The sequence below is a fragment of the Balaenoptera musculus genome, chromosome X, assembly GCF_009873245.2.
Source record: "Balaenoptera musculus isolate JJ_BM4_2016_0621 chromosome X, mBalMus1.pri.v3, whole genome shotgun sequence".
Lineage (NCBI taxonomy): Eukaryota > Metazoa > Chordata > Mammalia > Artiodactyla > Balaenopteridae > Balaenoptera > Balaenoptera musculus.
In genome coordinates, this window is record NC_045806.1 from 124,596,737 (window position 1) to 124,618,505 (window position 21,769).

The 21,769-nt window shown below is 49.4% G+C and overlaps 1 long non-coding RNA gene across 1 annotated transcript; it reads left to right on the forward strand.

Moving 5' to 3' along the window:
- The first annotated feature begins 19,857 nt into the window (after window positions 1-19,857).
- On the forward strand, window positions 19,858-21,325 carry LOC118889165. Its single transcript, XR_005018431.1, has 3 exons — window positions 19,858-19,955; window positions 20,306-20,476; window positions 21,205-21,325. It is a non-coding gene; the product is annotated as an uncharacterized LOC118889165 (long non-coding RNA).
- The last annotated feature ends 444 nt before the right edge of the window (window positions 21,326-21,769 follow it).

Here is a 21,769-nt window from a genome sequence, read left to right on the forward strand (position 1 = left end):
GCAAGTCGGCCTGGTTTGCGATGCACCTACTCTTGACCGTGACACCACATTGCATCCCCGTCAGTTGTTCACTCGTTTGGCTCTACCAGAGGTGGCGGGCTCTTTGAGGGCGAGGGCCATTTCCGGTTCATGGCAGGACCTGGCACACAGTGGGTGCTGAGGGCAGCCTGGTAGTCAGCGCAAGGCTGCCTGTGTCAGAGCACCGTGGTTCACTCGTCAGGGTGCGGGGAAATGTTCTCTGCCGTGTAGGCTCAGAGAAACAAGCGCATCTGCTCCTTACTTCCCGAGGCTGGCATCCCCCAAAGATAATTATTGTGAAGTCTCAGCTGTTGAAGCTCAGCGCGTATTCCACATCGGCTCACTCTGTTTCCCCAAACAAGTTCGCATTGTTTTGAAACCATGGTGCAGGGCACCCGGAGAGCAAATAGAAGTTTATCCCCGCACAACAGGCAGTAACCAAGGCGCCAAGAGTGCGTGGGACAGCTTTGGGGGGCTGAAGAGGAAGGCCGGCTAGTATGGAGGGTATGTGCATTTCAGAAAGGGGCCCAGCCCGGTGGAAGGCAGCCCAGGCAACTGAAGCAGGGGCCCCGGGGCTGTTCCTACCCTTTAACCCAATAATTCTCCCTCCTGAGATTTGATTCCTCAGGAAGCATTTCAACAGAATTGAGAAGATATGTGCATGAAGATGTTCATGACGAGAGTGGCTGTAGCCCTGTAACACTGGGAACAAATGAATCGCCCAACAATAAGGGGTGGCTAATTAAATTATGGCATATCCATTCCATTGCATATTATGAGGCCATTTAATATGCTCATTCTGAAACTTGCAGCAGGCCGAGGAGTACATGGAACAGAAGAAGGTTTTGTAAAGAAGAAGGTGCCATTGTATTTACGTTGTGATCTTGCAACTTACAAACACTTTCTGCATGGTAAACGCTTAAATATAAAGAGCTCTGTTAGGGTGATGGGATTTGAGTGATTTCTTTTTTAAAAAAATGTCTTAATCATAGTTATATTGTTTTCACATTTCCAAATGGAATAGTGTGTGTCGGCGGGCAGGGGGAATCAGCAAATAATTTCTCCCCAAAGCTAAATCTGTTTGCAGTGGATTTCTACATCTACTTGAGAATAAAAGTATATATACGAGGAACAGGGACAAGAAGAAAACAGGTGCTGGCACCACTTGATGCCTGATCAGGACCATGTCATGTTATTAAAAAGAAGCCTGGCTCCTTCCATGGTACAGCTGGCTATTCATGAACCTTTGAAATGGATAAGGCTGTAGCATCTGGTCCATTGTTGCCATTCCTACATTGCCAGCCAGCCCTCATCTTAAGTCTTTAATTTGCAAAACGTTCCTGCCTATCAGTGAACAGGGGTGAACCCAGAGCTTCTCTCTCAGACGAACCAAAGGAAGTGGGCATTCCTTCCCCAACAGGATAAGGAAGCTGGTTCCAAGTTCCCAGCTTGAATGTCTTGTCAGGGACCAGAGCGGTTTTTGGAGGCAACAGTGGTGACCCCCACCTCATGCACCCGCCTTGGGTGCAGTGAACTCGGCCGAGGCTCAGAGCATTTGGCTTTCCTACCTTCCCACTTCCCCATTCCTGCTACCCCTTTCAGAATTGGCACCTTTTGAGATATTCAGCTTGGAATAGCTGGCACGCAGTCCCTCATGTCGCCATGCTAACTCACACCCAGAGGCATTTAAACCCAGGGGTGACGAGATGTGGGGGACCAGTTGGCTGCCTTGGGTTGAGGCTTTTGGTGTTCCTGCTTCGAGACAATGCACTGGCCATTCCTAAAGGCCGGATTTGGGTGCAGAAGGATACAGATATATAGATATATACTGACACTCATAGCCAGGACTAGTAATAAGGAAACTAATACTAAGAGGTGAAATGACCTGTCCAAGGTCATGTAGCTAGAAGTGACATTGCTGGTGCCTTAGCCCAGGTCCCTTGCCTTCAAGTCTGGTGCTTTATGGTAGGTGGCCCCTGGGGAATATGCTCTGACTTAGGCGTGTCTTAACGGCACACCCTAATACCACCAATGTATGCACAAGCCTCAGGTGAGTGTACTGTATGCCCATCCCTGTGCTGAGTATGCGATGGGACAGCAGTTAGGAAGATGCATTGTCCATCTGCCCCCAGCAAGTTCAAGGGTAGCCCTAGAAATACTTCACAGGCTTAGTCCCACAGCCCTTGCTGCTTGTTCTGTGCAGCTTTCAACTCTCGTGACCTCCTCCCCTGTCCCAGCCTCGGCCTGCCTCTCAGTTACCATTTTTGCTCTTCTTTTTATTTTAATGTCTTTATTTGTAAAATATAATGGACAAACAAAAAGGTACATAGTCAAAACAATACAGATTAACAAATTGCTCTAGAGTAAACACTCATGTAACTGCCATCCAGATCACAAAGATAACATTGCTAGCATCCCGGACGCTGTGCACATGTCCCTTCCCAAGCATGACACCTCCGATCCCTGCTGTAGGAAACCATTAGCTTGACTTTTCCCGCAATCACTTCCTCGCTTACCTTCTTAGTTTGGTTAAGTGGTAACTGAAGTATGGATCCCTAAGCACTATACTTTAGCTTTGCCTATTTTTTTGAACTTAATATAAATGAAATCATGCAATATGTATTCTTTTGTGTGTGGCTTCCTTCTATTGTTTGCAAGATTGATCCATGTTGTTGGTATAGAACATTTCTATTACCCCAAAAAGCTCCCTGGTGCCCTCTTGCAGTTGAATCCCTCCTGCCCCAGCCCCAGGCAAGAACTCTTCTGCTTTCTGTCACTATAGATCAGTCTTGCCTTTTGTAGAATTTCATATAAATGGAACAATGTAGTATGTACTCTTTTGCCCTATGTTTCTTTTGCCCACCACAATTTTTTTGAGCACATTCATGCTGTTGCATGTATAGGAAGTTTGGTTTTCTCCAATGCTGTGTAATATTCCATATTGTGCATATACTACAACTTGTTTATCCATTTATCTGTCGATGGCATTTGGGTTGTTTCCAGTTTTTGTCTACAACAAATGAAGCTGTTATGAACATTTGTATACAAATATGTGTGAACATATGTTTTCGTTTCTCTTGGCTAATATTTAGTAATGGAATTTCTGAGCTGTATGGTTACTATATGTTAAACTTTACAAGAAAGTGCCAAAGGGTTTTCCAAAGTGATCATGCCATTCTGTGTTCGCACAATGCAAAGCTTAAGAGATCCAGTTGCTCCACGTCCTTGCCAACACTTGTTATTGTCCAGCTGTTAAATTTTTGCCATTCAAGTGAGTGTGAAGTGATCTCTCTTTGTGTTTTAATTTGTATTTCCTTGATAACAAATGATAGTGAGTATATTCTCGTGTATTTTTTGGACATTCATATGTCTTCTTTTGTGAAGTGTCCTATTTAAATTGTTTGCCCATTTTTAAATTGGGTTCCTTGTCTCATTATTAAATTGTAAGTGTAATTTGTATATTCTCTATACAAGTCTTTTTTCAGATATATAGTTGGCAAATATATCATTTAATTTTCTTAGTGGTTCTTTCACAGAGCAAAATTTGATGAGACCCAACGTATCATTTTTTTAATATGGTAAACCCTTTTTGTGTCCTATCAAGAAAATGTTTGCCTATCCCATATTTGCAAATATTTTTCTATTTTTCTTCTCATTTTTTAAATAGATTTAGCTTTTATATTTAGATTTATGACCCATTACAAGTTAATTTTTATATATGGTATATGATAAGGGTTCAGGTTCATTTTTCCCCATATGAATATTCAGTTGTAATTGCACCATTTTTTTTGAAGTTTGTGTTATCGCCCATTGAATTACCTTGGCACCTTTGTTGAAAATCAATTGGCCAAATGTGCGTGAGGCTATTTCTGGACTTTCTATTCTTTTCCATTGATTTATTTGTCTATTCTTACACCAATACCACACTTTTCTGATTATTCAGTCTTTATAATGAGTCTTTAAAAGTCTGTCAATATAACTCCTACAATTTTGCTCTTCATTTTTAAATTTTTATTTGTAAATTGACATTTTCATATATATCTCTGTGAATTTTACACAAACATAAATTGATGTATTGATAACTACCATGACAATAAAAATACAGAACAACTCAATCTAGGGGAAGCCTAGAGGAAGATGCAGAGAAACTGGATCACTCATATGTTGTTGCTGAGAACATAAAATGGTACAGACATTCTGGAAAATAGTTTGGCAGTTTCCTAAAAAGCTAAACGTGCAACTACCATGCAATCTAGCAAATGCACTCTTGGCATTTATCCCAGAGAAATAAAAACTTATGTCCACACAAAACCTGTACACAAATGTTACAGCGGCTTTATTCATAATAGCCTAAAATTGGAAATGATCCAGATGTCCTTCAACAAGCGAGTGGTTAAACAAACTGTGATACATCTATACCATGAAATACTATTCAGCAATAAAAGGAAAGTACTATCAATGCATGCAACAACCTGAATAAATCTCCAGAGTATTCTGCTAAATGAAAATTGCCAATCCCATTTATGATTGGCTTTTTTATATGTATGATTCCATTTATATAACATTCTTGAAATGACAAAATTATGGAAATAGAGAACAGATTGCTGGTTAATAGGGTGAAGGACAGGTAGGGGAAGGAAAGGCTATGAAAGGGCAACATGAGGGATCCATGTGGTGATTTTTTCTTTTTTCTTTTTTTTTTGCCAGTGGCTATCCAATTGCTCCAGCACAGTGTGTATCATTGTTCCCTTGTGTGTGCTGTATATGTTTTTCTCCTGACTTCTTTTGAGACTCTCTCTTACCTTTTGTTTCCAATGGTTTGGCTATGATATGGCTAGGCATGGTTTTCTTTGTATCTGTTCTGCTTGAGGTTCACTGCACTCCTTGGTTCTATAAGTCATAATTTTCCTCAAACTTTAGGACAACCTTGTCCATTATTTCTTAACGTATTTCTTCTGCCTCATTCTCACTCTCTTCTCTTTCTGAGACTACAATTTGCATGCATATTATACTATTCGATTTCTCAAGGTCCCTGAGGTTCTGTTCATTTTTTTCAATTTTTTTCTCTGTCCTTCACATTGGATAAATTCTGTTCATTTGTCTTCAAAGTTACTGAGTCTGTCTTCTGTCTTTTTCAAACTAATATTAATCCCACTCAGTGAATTATTCATTTCAGTTATTGTCCTTTTTCAATTCTAGACTTTCATTTGGTTATTTTGGGTAGTTCATTCATCAATACTATATTTGCCTTTTATTCTTAGAACATATTTTTTTCATGGTTGCTTTAAAGTCTTTGCTAAATCCAACATCTGGACCGTCTCAAGGTTGATTTCAATTGACTGCTCTTTTCATAATTTCATGGTTCCTTGTAGGTTCAGTAAGTTTTTATTGTATACTTAACATCAGGGATGATATCTTGTTCTGCCTATTTATAGCCCAGACTCAGCCAAAGACTTTCAGGGGATCCCACATGGACTCTTATATGTTGAATTATGTTCCTTCCAAATTCATATGTTGAAGTCCTAACTACCAGTACCTCAGAGTGTGACCATATTTGGAGAGAAGGTCTTTATGGAAGTAATCAAATTAAAGTGAGGTCATGAAGGTGGGCCCTCATCCGATATGACTGGTATCCTTATAAGAAGAGGAAATTTGGGCACAGAGATACCTATAGGTGGAAGGTGATGTGAAGAGATATAAGGATGAGATGGCCGTCTACAAGCCCAGGAGAGAGGCCTGGAACATATCCTTCCCTCATAGCCCTCAGAAGGAACCAACTCTGCCCACACCTTCATTTTGGACTTCTCGCCTCCAGAACTGTGAAACAATATATTTGTTTAAGCCACCCAGTTTGTGGTAGTTTATTATGACATCTCTAGCAAACTGATACATGGACTTTTTGTGCTTATTCCCATTTGTAGCTCTCTCCTCTCCAGTACCCTATCCCAAAGATCACAACCATTTTAGCTTCCCCTAACTCTGATCGCTGCTTTCTCACCTCAGTAGGACCACCATTCTCTGCTGGGATTCCAGATTGCTTCCCTGCAGTTGGGGAATTTTCCCCACGCAGAGAACTGGAGCAGTTGTGGAGCTCGTCCTTTGCTTTCAGGGATTGAAGTCTTGTGCTATCTGTTGCCTAAGGTCTAATGTCAAATTTATAATGCCTGAAAGCAATTGCCTCATATATTTTGTCCAGTTTTACCGTTGTTTACTGTTGGAGGACTCCTCTGCTACATAATTGGTAACACTTCTGGAAGTGAAAGTTCCCCATATATTTTCATCTATAACCCTGCCCACTTCTTCCAGTACTATTGCATCATTTCAAAGTAAATCCCAAACATCATATAATTTAATTATGGCTGTGTTTGATATTTTCTGTTTGTCTTTTATTTCAGCAGTTTTACTGTGATATGCCTCAGTATATGATTCTTGTTTAGGTCTGTAGGCCTCTTGAATCTGTGGTTTGATGCCTTTTATCAGTTTTGGAAAGTCTTTAACCACTAACTCTTCAAATACTTCTTTTGCTCCCATTTTCTTTTTCCCTTCCTTTTTCTTCCTTGGATACCAATTACACATAGGTTAGATCTTCTCATTCTATCCTCTCTGTCCCTTTCTGTTCAGTTGTTTCTCTGTGCATCTTCTATTTTCTTATTTTCCAGTTCATTAATTCTTTCTTCAGAAAATCATCCAGAGTCAGTTTCTGTTGCTTACAACGAAGAACCCTGATTGATAGAGGACCCATAAATCCTTGTTGAGAACTTGGAATATATCCTTCCCTATTCTCTCCACAACCTAGCCATCCTTTGAGGTCCAACACAAATCTCTCTTCTAAGAACCACAGCCTAAGTACTCCATTCATCCTAACAGCATTTCCTGCATATTTGTTTTGAGCCAGGTGCTGTGCTAAGTGCCGAGGATGTAGAAATAAATTGAACCTTGTTCATTTACTCAAAGAGTTCCTGTTATGATGATAAATGGATGATCCAAAAAAATGTGATAAGGGTGGTACTAGAGGCTTGGTGAATCCCTGGCTCATGGCTGCCTGACCCTGATGGGGAAATCAGAGTTGAAATGTTGAGTCTTCCAGTTTTGATAGTGGAGGATTAGCCCTCCCACTGAAGAGAAATAAAAATTCTAGTTAAAACATTAAAAAACAGTCTCTCCAAAATATTAAAGATCTAATAAAATACTAGGGATTAGGGAGGTAAGATCTGAAAGAACACAGAATCAGAAAAATTAATGAACATGTGGAGCCTTTAGATAAAAGAATTTATAGGAAGGATATTGGGTAGCTCACAGAATTGCTGGGAGAATTAGAGAATCAGGCTTGTTGGCCATGTGGCTAGATCCACAGACAAAATCATGGCACAGAATTAGTCTGATAAGGACACCTGTGTTGGCACCACTGAGCAGTAGACCTTGTAGTTTGTCCACTAGCATCACCATGGATGGCCTCTGGCATCCCTGGTACAGCTGCTCCAGGAAATGGGATGCTGTGGCATATTCTCTGCTGGCCCTGCTTGTCTTCAGTATTAGCACTGACCCCAAATCTAATGGCCTAAGCCTCAGTCATACACCCCACTCTAGCTTCAACAGGAAGCTAGGAGAGTAACAGGTGCTTTCAGCTTCCTCAAACCTGCAAATGGAGTTAAGATGCTTGGCAGGCAAAAAGAGATAGATATCTACCTCAGGCCCACATCAGGATTGTGTGGCCTCGGTGCAACTGGCCCATCTATGGCTATCTGTCCAGCAGACCAAAGCTGGGCACAGGCGTGGATGGGAGCAGCCACTCACGCCTATGTCCTCCCATGCTGTACACAAGGACCTGTCCTCTTGTGTGTGGGGCTCATGTGGAGAGGCTGTCCTCTTTAGGTCCCCTCTCCCCACCAATGTCCTACCACATCTGAAGGTCTGTGTGCCCCTTGGGGTTAGGAAGCCAACTTGCCTCAAGACTTAAATACAGAGCTCCTTGCCCGTAATATGAATCCCAGCTCACATTCTTGCTGTTGTGCGTTTAGTGCTTGCAATGCCTTCCTAGGGCTTCTCCCCAGTGTCAAGGGCTGAGGCCAGGAGCTTCTCATATAGAGCGTCAAGTCCCAGGGCAGTTGTCTTTTGTGAAGGTTTGGAAGGCTGCTGAGCAGGGCAGACAGTCAAAATCCTCTATTCCTTCCATAGCAAATGATTGCAGCCAACTCTGGGGCTTTGGTGTTTACGTGATGTTTATGTCATTATTTGATTTCTTGGCGTTCAGAATCCTTATTAATATACATTTGTGTCTCCCTGTGGAAATAAAGAAGCGTGTTCTCTGTGTATGGCCTCACATGTCTTTATTTAGCCTGGCACCTGCCTTCCTCCCCAGCATGTTAGTTTAACATCCGCGCTGTTCCCTTGCAAATCTCCAGAGCTTACAATTCTTAGAGGAAATGATTTCTCTCTCTCTAGGAAGATTTCCCTTTGTCCCCTTAACTATCCTCTGGGGCTAATTTCTTACGTCACAGGCGGGTGAGCTGCGCCAACAGCTCCAGCAGGTGGGGCCACTGAGCACCCCTCCCCTCGGCAGAGGGAATGTCCCAGGCCAGAGGGACTGCTGCTTCCAGGGACCCTCTAGCGCAGAAAGGTTCCAAGGGTAACTCACTTGCCAGGGTTCCTGTCACCTGCACTGGGCCATGGTTTCCGCCAGCTGGGCTCCAGGCCAGCTCTGGGCGAGCGGGAATGTGTCACCGGAGCATTCCTGGGTGGTTGCTGCTCACCAGCACCCAAGAGAGCTGGCCCTCGGGTTTCAGGAGTTACAAGGAGGGAATGAGACTGTCTCTAAACAGCCCTTGGGAACTGGGCCCCTAGCCAGAGGACTTCCTGCGTGGAGTACTGGTCTACCAGCTGGGTGCTGGGCATTTGGGGTCATTCCTCACAAGCATCTCCTGGGGCCTGGGAACAAGGTGTCAGCCTGGCCCCTTGTTCAAGTGTTCCTCTCTGGAGGTTGCCCAGAGGGGACAGCGTTGGTGGATTGTGTCCAGCCAGGCCACAGAGTCAGCGAGACCTGCAGATGCCTCCCGGCTTCCCCAGGAGAGCATCCACAAAGCCCCTGGGGCAGGGCCTGGCTCATAGTAGGTGCTCAATAATCCATACTCATTGTTATAAAAATAACACTGAACTTGAAGACCGGAATTTGAGCCCCGGCTACCTCAGGAATGAAGGACAAATCACTCCTCCTTTCTTTGCCTCCCTCCTTAGAACTGAGTTGACAATGAGATAAACAACGTGAAAGAGCTTTGATTCCTGTCAAGTGCTGCCCCAGAGGGAGAGGGGATTGTCCCAGTGGAAAGGAAGCCGCATCATAATGAGCAGAGCGCACCGCGCCCCATGCTGGCCTGGTGGACACTCGGGGAGACGTGCAAAGAAGTTAAGTGGTCTTTTCCTTTTCAAATTATTTATTTATTTATTTTTGGCTGCGTTGGGTCTTCGTTGCTGCGCGCGGGCTTTCTCTAGTTGCGGCGAGCGGGGGCTACTCTTCGTTGTGGTGCGCGGGCTTCTCATTGTGGTGGCTTCTCTTGTTGCGGAGCACGGGCTCTAGGCACGTGGGCTTCAGTAGTTGCGGCACGCGGGCTCAGTAGTTGTGGCTCGTGGGCTCTAGAGTGCTGGCTCAGTAGCTGTGGCGCATGGGCTTTGTTGCTCCGCGGCATGTGAGATCTTCCCGGACCAGGGCTCGAACCCGTGTCCCCTGCATTGGCAGGCGGATTCTTAACCACTGCACCACCAGGGAAGCCCCAAGTGGTCTTTTCTTAAACAACGGCCCTGCGCTCTCCCAGTCACTGCCGCTACCTCTGCGCCCACACGCACCGGGGCAGGAATATTCACACACTAGGCTGCCCCACCCTCCCCACGCAGGCGGCGCCCACCTTTCAGGCTCAGGCTTTCTTCATCTGCACCCGCTCTGTGCTGATGGGGCTTAAGTGATGTTGTGAATGTAGAAGTGCCCTTGCGTCTAGAGAGCAGCATGGAAAGGACGGGTTTGTTTTCATCCTGCATCTGCATCAGCGTCAACTAGAAATGGGAAGTTGATTTAAACCTGCTAATGTTTTGCACACACATGGCCCTGGTTGGGCCCTGCTTCTCCAGGAAATGTGCCTCTCTGTGTCGCAGGCCTGGAAAAGCACATTTGTACCTACAGGGAGGGGGTGGTGTGTGTGTGTGTGTGTGTGTGCACGCACACATGTGTATTAGTTTGCTGGGGCTGCTGTAATAAAGTACCACAAGCTGGGAGGGTTAAACAACAGAAGTGTATTGTCTCCCAGTTCTGGGAGCTGGAGTCCAAGATGAAGGTGTGGGCAGGGTTGGTTCCTTCTAAGGGCCGTGAGGGAGAACGTGTTCCAGGCCTCTCTCCCAGCTTCTAATTGTTTACCGGCCATCTTGAGTGTTCCTTGACTTGTAGAAGCATCACCCTGATCTCTGTCTTCATCTTCACATGGTGTTCTCTCTCTGTATGTCTGTGCTCTAATTTCCTCTTTGTATAAGGACACAGTCATAGTGGATGAGGGCCTGCCTACCCCAGTACGACCTCAACTTAACTAATTACATCTGCAATGACTCTATTTCCAAATAAGGTCGCATTCTGAGGTCCTGGGTGTCAGGACTTTACCATATGAATTTTAGGGGGATACAATTCAACCCCAAACAGTATATATGTATGTTTTGATGAAGCACTGTCTTTAAAGGGTACCTGAGTTCCAAGCCACTGGGGCCTGTCCACTCTCCAAGGCTCTTCAGCGTTTCCTCATTCCCAGTGCCCCAGCCCTGACACAGGTGGAAGGAAGCCTGGGCCCCATCCAGGGGCCAGGTGGCTGACAGAAGTGGTGTGTGGAGGGGCAGAGAACTGCCCAGCCCTGTAGCCCTGCACGCCCGCCTGCCTGGACCAGGGCAGAGCTCCCGACGCTCTTTGAACTAACTCCATTCTCTTCCCTGCTGGGGCCGATAGCCTCCTTCTCTGCGCTGCTGCGGCCTGACCATCTCCTGAAGGAGCACTTTTCAGCTCCTAGACCTCTGCAGCCCTCCTGGACCTGGCCTGTCACGTGCCTCCCCTAAAAAGTGTTCCTGCCGGGGACAGCTGGTGTGACCAAATTGCCTCTGAGGTCTGTAGCCTGGATCTGCATGCCCGTGGCATCCCTGCTTCCCTTTCCCTTGTGTCTGTACAGCCCAGCCATGGGGCAGGCTTAGCGATGATGCAGCACGGCCTTCCCACCCCCTGCCATCCCTGGTCACTTCTTAACCCAGAAACTTTCCTATTGACAATACTGGTCAGAATCTGGCCCCATCATTCCTGTTCTCTGGATGCCAAGAAGCTCGGAGCCAAGCGGATTTTGGTCCCAATGATCTCAGCCCCAGGTCTCAGTGAAATGACTTCTCTCTTTTCTCTGAACGTTTCTGACTTCTCTCTCAAAGGTTTAGTCCCACTGCCCTCTTTAATCTGTGGCTTCATGGTAGGCCGCCTCAGATCTTTAGAGAAGTATTAAAAAAAAAAAAGGTGTTTCCTTGACTTATTTATAAGTTAGGTGGGTGAGCAAGCTGGAAGGGTTGTCACAGGATTTGGCTGGTCTGGTGGAAAGGGCCCCAGGGTGTCGAGTCTAGAGATCTGGGATTGATTCCTGGCTTGACCACTGACTAGCTATATAAAATCAAGCAAATCAGTGTATCTCCCCGAGCCTCAATTTTATGATCTGTCAAATGGAATAATAATCTAGCTCTTCCCACTTCAGGAGGCTTTTGTGGATCCTGATAAGATTTTTTTAAAAAGCAGTAGCTGACACCTTCATAGTCCATAGTGTGAGGCAGGCGCTGTTCTAAACACGTTGTATGTATTATTTCACTGAACCCTGACAACAACCCTAAGAATTAGGTTCTATTATCATCCCCATGAGGCTCAGAGATTCAGAGACTTGCCCCAGCTCACACAATGAGTAAGTTTCCAACTCCGAGGGTCTGGCTCCTAATTACCGACTCTTATCCACTACATAGCCTGCCTCTCACAGTGCGAGTGAAAGTTCAAGAGATGGTGAAAAGTTTCGTAAATGTTAAGGTACAACCGCAATTCGGAGGATGCTGCCTGTATTTTCATTTGTTCTGGGACTCAGCTTCCCCATCACGAGAGTGCAGAGGTCGGCCTCAAGGCCCCTTAGGTCTCCGCCCTCTCTGTCAAGCTCTCATCTTTGTGTGTCTCGTGGAATAGGCAAAAACCAGATACACGAATGTGTTCTTTATCCTACTTCTTAAATGATCATATTTGTTACCAGGGTAAAGTGATACTCATGTTAGAAGTTGGAACGCTGTTTGTATTTTTGGCTGCATGATTTGATCATGAGACAAAAATCAAAAAATAGCTTGGCACCAACCAGAACATTCTAGATGTGTGTGAGGCCCATTCCCCAGCGACCTATCAAAAGTCTTGGCTCTCTCAGCCCATAAAAGCATGTGTTGCTACCAGAGAATAAGAGCTTATGCCATGTGGGCCTCTTGAGGATACCAGCTCCTGTGGGCTAGCTCCAGGGGGCCGGTGCTGGCCGGCGAATGCCCTCCCGTCACGCGGGAGTGTGCAGCGGGGGGCAATTCCCCACAAGGGCCTGTCTGAGCTTCTCAATGGGAGCGCCTGGGAGGGGCGCTCATTTTTTAAAAATTGGCCTTTTCAGGGAAGGGAATGAGGTGAAAGGCCCTTCGGATTCGTCCTCAGTATTTTCTAGAGCCTCCCACTTATGCTGAGGCCTCTTCAGCTCCACCAACAGGCTGCTCCCTGTGCCGGGGCCCAGGCTCTCAAACCCTCCTCCGTCACTTGCACGGGGCACTGAGCACAGTGCCCGACGGGGCTCCCAGTCGTGAGGCCGTGGGGCAGACCAGCAGCCTGCCACTCAGGAAGTCGGTACCCAGGAGGCAGAGGTTTGGGTGCTAAGCAATGGCAGAGAGCCTCTGATGGGAGATGCGGCAGGAAGGGGGGCAGACACCCGGCCTGGAACCCAGTTCTTCAACTTGCTCCCTGCTTCCCTGCCTGCCCGACACTGGGCTCCGGCCGCCGCTCCCCCCGAGTCCCCCTCCAGCGCCAGGGCCCCTTCTGCTGGGATCCCGCCTCCGCCTCGGCCGTCCCTGTGCCTCCGAGGAACGCGGCCCTAGAGCTATCTCCTCCCGAGGCGGGTTCTCTGGAGTGTCCAGAGGAGCTAGGGCTGCAGAGAGTGTTCATTCAGTTCGCCCCGGGCAGCAGCCCAGCTCAGGTGCGAGAGGAAGCCTGGAGTCGGAGTGAGAGCTCAGGCCCTTCCGTTCGGTGCTCGGAAGGGGCAGGCAGCTCCCTGGTGCCCCCTTTCTGCCAACAGTGGCTCGGCTGTGCCAGCGTCCTCCTCCGCCGATCACGCAGCCTCCAAGGCGGGCTCCACTGGGCTCCTCTTTCCTGGGAGTCCTGCAGGGCTCTGAATTCCCAGGGCTTCTCCCCCAGCGGCCCCGCAAAATGAGCCATTCAAACCTCTTCGTGATTTTCCACTGTCTGTATTGTTCCAGCCCAACTCGCCCCTTGTTACTTCCTCGCTCAGAGGGTTCCGTGACCCCCGCACCCCGGAGGCTGTAGTCCAAAGCCAGGTGCAGCTTCCGAAGCCCTCTGCGATCTGGGTCCAGCCTGCGGGCCCGGCCTCCCCTCTCATGACATAACCTGCTCCCCTGGCCTGCCTGAGACCCCCTAGTGGCGGCCTCAACTTGTCTCTGAACGGCCCTGGCCCAAACTGCCCTTCTCTTCCCAGGTCTGACGCAGCCTACCCTTCCCTTATGCTTAGAAGAAACTCTACTTCGTAGTGAGGGCCTCGTATATCCAGGTATGGATTAAGTGCTTTACATGTAACTTTTTATTTGGCCAGTTCCCCGTGTCAGCCCTAAAACATGGGAACAGTTATTATACTTGTTCTGCAGATGAGGAAGCCGAGGCACAGAAAGGTAAGCTGCACACCCCCGGCTAACACAGGGCCGAGCTGAGATTCGTACTCAGACCCGTCTGACTCTGACCCCTCTCCCTTGCACTCGGTACCACTTTCGCTCGCTAGGGCCCACCTCCAAGCCTCCCTCTGGGACCACTGTTCCCACTCCTTTTTTCCCTTCTCCCCCACTGCACTGGATCGGAGTCCTTGGATGCCAGCGTTCCTGGCCTCTCTTTCCCTCACTCATTCCTCCAGCACCCAGCCCAGGCTTGGCACGGTCCAGGCCAAAGTCAGGTGCCCTGGTGGGAGCTAGGAGTCCACCTTGGCGGGTTTGGGGGTGATGAGCAAAGCTCCCCAGGCCACGCTGGGAGAGGCCATATGGATTGTAACTTAAGGTCACCAAAGACCGAACCTCAGAGGAAAGCCATGCCCTCGGACCCCATGCTCAGTGGGGCTCTCGGTGCCCAGAAAGGGCAGCTCGGCAAGGCCGGGCTGTGCCTTTTGCTCAGCCTATGAGAAGGGAGCTGTGTTTAGGGCCTGACCAAATTTTTGGCAAGAAAAAGCAACGTTTACAGAAAGGAAGCACCCACTGCGGGGGGCTGGGGAGACACGGGGTGAGGGCAGGGATGGGAAAATTCCTAGGGGTCTGTTCTGGGCTCGTGTAGACTTTACATCTGCTCTCGCGCGACAGTAGCCACACTATAGGTAGGGTGCCTGTTTTTGACTTAAATTCAAATTAAATATAATTAAAAATCCAGTTCCTCCGTTGCACCAGTCTCATTCTGAGGGCTCCAGAGGCACATGTGGCTGGTGCCTACCATATGGCACAGCACAGATCTAGAACATTTCCACGAGTGCAGATCGTTCCACCGGACAGCGCCGTCCTGGCCTGTGGCGGCAGGGGAGCGAGTGGAGCTCGGCTCCCGCTCCGGAGGCCCATCCGCGAGCTCCCCATCTGTCCTGCCCCGGTTACTGGGCCCTCTCTCTGGCACCACCCGGGAGTGTGGGAGTGACAGCACCTCACCTCCACCCTCTCCAGCGCTCGGGTTTTCTTGCCCATCTTGCTTTGCCCTGGAGCTCACGTTCAGCTTTCCCTGTAGCTAGCGAGTAAAAAGCTTTACTAGAGGATCATTTACACCAACTAGGTGAACTCGTTAGAACCCCTTTGGGGGCTCGCTCTTGACAGTGGTTTATACAAAAGTTGGGTGGAAGCAACTGCCCACGACTCTGAGAAGCAAATCAAAATATCATCAGGGCTTCCCTGGTGGCTCAGTGGTTAAGAATCCGCCTGCCAATGCAGGGGACACGGGTTCGAGCCCTGGTCCGGGAAGATCCCACATGCCGCGGAGCAACTAAGCCCGTGCGCCACAACTACTGAGCCTGCGCTCTAGAGCCCGCGAGGGGAACCCTGTGCCACAACTACTGAGCCCATGCGCCTAGAGCCCGTGCTCTGCAACAAGAGAAGCCTCCGCAATGAGAAGCCCGCACAATGAAGAGTCGCCCCCGCTCACGGCAACTAGAGAAGGCAAAGACCCAACGCAGCCAAAAATAAACAAAAATAAAATAAATTTATATAAAAAAAAACATCAGTACTCAAGAGGCTATCAAAGGGACTCCGTTTGTCCACCCCAAGGAAGAGGGTCACAGCTTTTTTTTTTTTTTTTTTTTTTTTAGCTAAAAATGTTTCTTAAGTGCTGTTGTCTGTCGAGATGAACTCGAATCCCTTGCTGGTATTTAGGAATCTCAGAGGAAATAAAGATGAGACTTGACCATTGAGGCCTGACAGTCGAGAGCCCGTCCTCCTGATAAATGACAGGTGGTGGAAATCGCGGGTGTCTGCAGGCACTTGGGAGAGGGTGGGGGTCTAGGACAGAAACGAGGTTTCCGCAGAAAGCTGGTGATTCCCGAGGCCCGCGTTGCAGCCGTGTGGACATCTCCGGCTGCCTGCTTGGGGGCTGCGGGGAGGTCTCTGATGCAGGGGGATGCTGGGCTGTCCAGCGACCCCCCATTCTTCAAGTGCAGGGCAGTGGGCACAGGAGCAGGGGTGGCACAGGAGAAGGCCTGGGAGGAACCAAATGGGCAAATGGGCAACATGGGCTACTCAGAATTCACTTTTTCCATTGCTTTGGATGCTGCAAAAAGAGAAGGATTCTTTTTGCAGTTTCAGCTTGGGATCAAGCATATCAGACCTGGCTTTGAGTGAACAATAGCCTTTTCTATCTTCCTTGTTCCCTTGTCCCTTGTACTAGTGCACATATGTACCCCATCCCCAGCTCAGACTCACTTTCAAAAATGAGATCTCTCTCACTGGGGGTAAAGGGTGCATGCTGTCTCTGTATTATGTCTTACAACAGCATGTGAATCTACTATTAAATCAAAATTAAAAGCTTCATTTTAAAAAAGACAGAGAGATGAGAGGAAGTCGGTTCCCGGCTGGGGGCACCTCAGGCCAATCCCATCCTACTCTGGGCCTCAGTTTCCTTCTCTGTAAAATGGCACTGATGGAGCAGCCGGTCTCTGCCGGGACCAGAACACCAGCCAACAAGAACCTAGGAGGGCCCTGGGCAACAGCTCTTCTGGGGGCAGCCACGGGGTGGTCTGACCAGGAGCTGCATCTCCATTTGACAGCAGGGAAGAAGAGGCCAGAAAAATCATCAGGTTTGTCCGGGGTCACTCTGCCTGTAGGTGCAGGGGTTGAGTCTGGAAGTCAGGTCCCACCGCTCTGGGTCCAGGCTCCCGGCTCCCACCTGATGTCCCATTCTACTGGCCGGGGGCGGGGGAGACGTCATGCCGCAGGCATTTTCTCCTGGGGCTTCTCTCCCGCCTCATCCTTGGAGACACAAGGAAGCCCAGAAAGTTGGGAGGTGAGCAGGGCAGACACACTGAAAGGTGGGATAGCAGGACACAGCACCAGGGCTGTCCTTTGGGCACCAGAAACCGCCACACTGGGGACCGGGGCTTCAGCTCAGGGCCAAGCTCCTTGGTCCCACTGAGTGCCTGCCGCTGGCAGTCCCAGGGCAGCAGGCTCGCTTTCCTGTCTCTCCCGCAAAGATTGTTTAGTCTGCTGCCTCCCGTTCACCTCACGGGGGATGATTGCCGGGGATTGATTTATCTGGGAAAAGAAGTTCAAGCCAGCCAGGTCTATTGGAAGTGGCAGAGCAGGTGCATTTTAAGCCCTTTGTTGAGGGAGGAAAATAGAGCAGCCTCACGTCCCCTATCACAACCAAGTTTCTTTTAAAGCAGAGGCCTCGCCCTGTGCCTACTGACTGCAGTGGAGCTGGAGCCGGCATTCGGCGAGGCTCTCTGAGACGGTCCTTCCCTGCCTGTCTCTGCAGCAGCTTGCAGAGGGGCTCGGAGATGCATTTGTGAAGATGCTTGAGCGTCAGGCTGCTCAGAAGGCCCCCAAGGAGAGCTTCTTCCCTTCTGCCCCGACAGTAGATGGATGGGGAACCCCATTGGTACCAGCAGGGCCATGGCATAGGGCCTGGGAGCCAGAGGCCCCCCTACTGCCCTCAGAGGCCCCAGGACTGGGACGGATGGCAGAGGATCTGGTGCTTGCTCCTTGCCAGTGGGACCTGCAGCCTCTGGGACCTGGGCCGGTGGGAAGATGCAGGCTGGCCTTTCACCAAGGACCCTTTCCTCCACATAGTCAAAATAGCTAATAACAATGTAACTTCCCCCCCAAAAGCAGCCGACTTCACAGAGGCTAGAATGATGTCATCCATCCCTAGGGGGCCTCCACACATTTGGGCTATTTTTGTAATCGACAGTAAAAAAGCCCCTGCATTAGTCATGCCATGGATAGAAATCTGTCTCATTTCACTCCTGAATCCTTGCCTATGAATGCGACAAATGAAAGGTGGCCCTGGAGAGAACTCCTGAATCGGGCTTCTGTAGTGGCCGGGGCTCCACGCTCCCTCAGCCCCCCGAACCCCGCACACACACTCGCTCGCTCCCTCGTCCACTTCACCACCATTTCCTGTGCCAGGAGCTGGGGGCGGAGGCTTGGGCTGTGTTCTCGAGGAACCCACCACCTATGGGGAGGCAGGTCTTCAAACAATCTTAGTCCAGCGTGCTGAGTGCCGGGAGGGGACAGGAGTCCCCCGAGCAGGGCCAGCCCACTCGGCCTGAGGCAGGTGACTTTGGAGGATACCCGGGAGGAGTGGCATGTTGCCAGATGGAAAGGCCACGTGTGCCTGTGTTTGGAAGGATGGGATAGGGGATTGGTGACGGCCAAATGTGCCCGGGAGGGTGGAGAACAGTAAGGTTAGAGGGCCTGGAAGCGAGCCCTGGAGGGGTGACAGGGCAGGGCCAGCTCGGGCGGGACCTTGTCAGCCCCACTGGGGACCTGGGCCCCGGCCCTCCTCTGGGCATTCCTCTCTCAGTCTGAATGAAGGGGACAGGGAGGCCTGCCTTAGGCCTGTGCTTTCTGAACACTGGGAACCCCTGCTACCTGAGGGCCTGGTCGACAGGGCTCGAGCTGCCTGGGAGGCTGCCGAATGCCTTCCGGTCCGCGGAGTTCTTCCTAGATTGGGAGGCGCACGTCTAGACTGAGGCAGTCTGTTCCTAGTTTAAGGGCCCTGAATGCACAATGGGGCTTTTAAAAGCAAAGAATCTTGGTGAAAGAGCAAATATCCCTCCAGGTCCTGGGAGCTGCATGATAAACTGCTTATGTTAAGAAAGAAAAGGCCAACAAGAGTCTGTGGACAAAGAATGTTCAAAGAAACCTGCGGGATCACCTCTGGCCAACATGCATCCTGCGAGGGCCAAGTGGTTGGGAGCAAGGGCTGCGCTGCTCTAGTGGGGTGATGACTGTCCTACCCCAGGCCAGACCGGTGGCAGAAAGGCTCCCCCAGAACGAAATGCCCCATGAGCACCCAGCTCTCTTCACCTGAGCTGTGTCTGACACCAACTAGTTCAATTCCAACCCAGACCTGGCAAGGATCTCATACAGTACTATATCCTTTCTTCCCTGCTTATATGGTATTTTTGATGGGTTCACCCATGAAGAAAGTGCTTTTTCTGTAATGATTCTGAAGGCAGCCTGTCATCTAACAGCAACGGCAGGCATTAGTCGCAGCTGGTACTGTTTGTTCATTCTACTAAGAACTTAACTACCACCCTGACAATATCCCTAAGGATTGTGATTTTAAAGTTTTTAAAATAATTTCAATTCAAATTGGTAAATATATTCAAATTGGACATTATTTTAGAGAAGTTGCAAAAGCAGTACAGAGAGTTCACACATACCCTTTGCCCAGCTGCCCTAGTGGTAACATCTTATGTTACCTTGGTACAGCTATCAAAAGCAGGTAATCGGTGTCGGTACAATGCTATTAACTCAACTACACACTTGCAAATTGTGATTTTATTTTGCCATTTTACAGATGAGAAAACTGAGGCTCGAGAAGTGAAGTGACTTTACCCAAGGCCCCACTCCCAGGAAGCAGAGGAGTTGGGATTTGAACTCGGGGTTGCCTGCCTACCCTGTCCACTATAGCACATTAGTTTCAACCAGCGACAGCTGCTGGCTGTGTGTCTGGTCGGCGTTTGAACACCGTTAGCCACTGTATCCGTTTCCTACTGCTGTTGTAGCAAATTAGCGCACGTTTAGTGGCTTAAAAACAACACACATTTATTATCTTATAGTCTCAGAGGTCAGAAGTCCTAAATGAGTTGCACTGGGCCAAAATCAAGGTGTGGGCAGGATGGTGCCCAGGCTAGCGGCCCTAGGGGAATATCATTTCCTGGCCCTTTCCAGCTTCCAGAGGCCACTGCATTCATTGGCTTGTGGCCCCGTCCTCCACTTTCAAAGCCAGCGAGGCATCATTCTGACCTCTGCTTCCATTATCACATCTCCTTCTCTGACTCTTCTGCCTCTCTCTTTCCTCTTTAAGGACCCCTGTGATTCCACTGAGCCCACCCAGATCATCCAGGATCACTCTCCATCTTTTAAGATCCTTAACTTATCACATCTGCAAATTACCTTTGGCATGTAAGGTAACGTATTCACAGATTCTGGGGATTAGGATGGGGACATCTTGGGGGGGGTCATTATTCAGCCGCCCTGAGCCATACATGAACTCAAAGTCAAGGAGGAGGAGGTCAGAGAAAAAGGCATCTCGTGCCAGGTTCAGGCTGGCCTCTGAGGCATATTGGAACCCTTGATGGTACAGGCTGGCAAGAGAGGAAGAAAGAAGAAGTTTATCTTATGGCTGCTAAGGACAGAAGTTCTTTGTGAAGGGAATACTGAAGCCAAAATGTGTGAACTGAAAAGAAAGTGAGAAAGCAAGCAAGAAACTGCCTTTCCACAACGGCAGACTTACTTTACTCAGTATGATGATCCCTAGGTCCATCCATGTTGTCATCAACATGTCCCCAGTGGGGCATAGATTCCAGACCAATCTGACAACTGCAAGGCCTTGGTGTCCCAAGCCTCCACTGTGGCTAGGAACATCAAGACTGCCCCAGGCTTGTGGAGCCCTTTGGAGCCTGTTCCAGTTCTTATTACACGTCATAAGGTAGGCCTAGACCACCTTCCCCGGGGGCCTGGGATGGAACCCGCCACCCCCTCTCTGGACTGGATCAGGTAGAGCCACCATGCACACAGGGAGCCCTGGGGAAGACGGCTTGCAGAAATCCATGGCAACCCAGACTCATGCTGGGGGCTGCAGAGCTGCAAAATGGTGACTGGCCAGGGGGCTGGCTCTGGCCCGGGAGCTGCGCGTTCTCACCATCCCAGGGAGGGGCCCCCAAGCACCTGGCCTTCGGCCTCCTACCCCTGGGAGGCATTCCCTGGCACACGGTGGTTTAGTCCTCGCTTGAACCCTCCCCTATGATGAGACATTCTCTCCTCTCTGAGATGTGTGATGAGAAACAGGCCTCCCTGGCTGCGGCTTCCATCAGCCGGCGAGGGGCCCCTAAAATCACTCAGATGCAATCGACTCCCTGTGTCTTCACGTGGAAGGCCTTTGGCTGCTCCAAGCCAGTTTCTGTGCCTGTCCCCACCCCTCCCCACCCCGCCAAATACACACCCATTTTCTGAGCTGAAGCATGGGGGCAAACAGGGAGAGGGCCCATCCACAGAAGGCCTGCGGGGCCCCGGGCAGGCAGGAGGATGGGCAGCTCTGGGGGTCTCTGCAGCCACACCTTGCGGGCAGATCACAGGCACCGCCCTGACTGGCATCCAGCGGAATGATGCGCTTCTTTCTCCTGCTTCCTGTCTCCCCCGAATCCCCTCCCTTTCCAGATGGGCATCTGTGATTGGAATCCACCAATCGCAGTGAACTGACACTGAAGGAAGTAGAAACCGCTAACCTAGCTCATCTTCTCCAACACTTTGAGACAAGACAGGTATCAGTCCCCACAACGTGGCTTGAGATGCCTTAGGGTGAGGGCAAGCAGAGTTGCCAATGCTTTCCTATTCCTGCCAGGCTGGTGGGCCTGAGGGGTGCAGTCTGGTCTCTGCCTGCTGGGTCCAATCTGCCTGATTTGCCCCAAACCTGATGTTAGCTGGGACCTTTGGCCGTGACACTCCCAGCCTTAACTTCGCTGAGGTTCTGCTTTGCCCAAGCGTGCCCCAGAGCCCTGGATGGTCTTTGAAACGAGCACATGGTCTGGGAGAACTAACTCCCATCAGCTTCATGGATATGATTACCAGGAAGCGGGGGGGTGTCAAATAGAGCAACTTGACCCTGGAACGAGTCCCATAGGCTTGGGTTGCTCACCCCAGGTCTGCCTGCAGAAAGCTCCAGGTAGAGGCCACTGCTTGACTCGTCAGGAAAGCCTAAGGGGCTGGTATGGTGATGCCTTCA